Source organism: Condylura cristata, unplaced genomic scaffold (genome assembly GCF_000260355.1).
Source record: "Condylura cristata isolate star-nosed mole 26May11 unplaced genomic scaffold, ConCri1.0 scaffold00062, whole genome shotgun sequence".
NCBI lineage: Eukaryota > Metazoa > Chordata > Mammalia > Eulipotyphla > Talpidae > Condylura > Condylura cristata.
Genome location: NW_004567163.1, coordinates 188,144 through 189,004, shown reverse-complemented (window position 1 = coordinate 189,004; position 861 = coordinate 188,144).

The window sequence follows — 861 nt, the reverse complement described above, 5'->3', positions numbered from 1 at the left end:
CCAGGAAGGGGGGGCCGGTCGGAGCCCCGAGCTCATCCGCCGCCGCGGCCTCCGGCTCAAGAGCGTCTGCACTTGTGGGACCAGGTGGTGAGGGGCAACGGCTGGACACCCCGAGGTCCCGGGACCCGCGGCAGCTGCGGGGCTGTGCAGGACACGCGGGGCGCAGGCCGCCGGCCCTCCTGGCACCTCGCCCCTGCACCCCCACCCCGCCGGCAGCGGCTTCGAGGGAGCAAAAGTTTCACGGAGTCTAGAAGGTCCAGGAGAGTTGGGGGCCAGACAGCCGGAGGGGGCGCGAGGTGAGACGCGGGGGGCGCTGCCCGAGCCGCCAGCCTGAGCGTGCGGGTGGCCAGGGAGCAGCGGGGCGGGGCCAGGGCGCGCCCTCACCTGACCAGAGTGAGGCAGTTGGGGCTCCAGAGCGCTCCCCCAAGAGAAATCTGGGGGGCCAGGATGGCCGGGAAGGGAGGCTGCCGGGCAGCAGACAGGCGGCCGTCGGTCCCCAGAGCCCCGGCCCCCTCGGCTCAGGGGCCCGCGCCCGCGGGGGAGAGGGGGTGCAGGACGAGCGCCCCGTCCTTCCTCGTGCTGCGCGGCGCGGGGGCGGGCCCAGCAGCACTGTGCTCGGGGCCTCCGGGGCCACCCTCTGCACCCCGCTCCGGGCTGCCCGTCCGCCGCCGTCAGCAGGGAATGCTGGCGCGGGGGTGGGAGGTGCTGGAGGTGCTGGACGCCGGGCAGGTAGGTGAATGCGTGAGGACGGCAGACGCGTGGTGACAGGCGGGCAGACACCATGCAGACGCAAATCCACCTAAATTTTCCAAATAAACACGTAAGATCAGGAGTAGTTTTACTCTCCCTTTTAAAACAGAA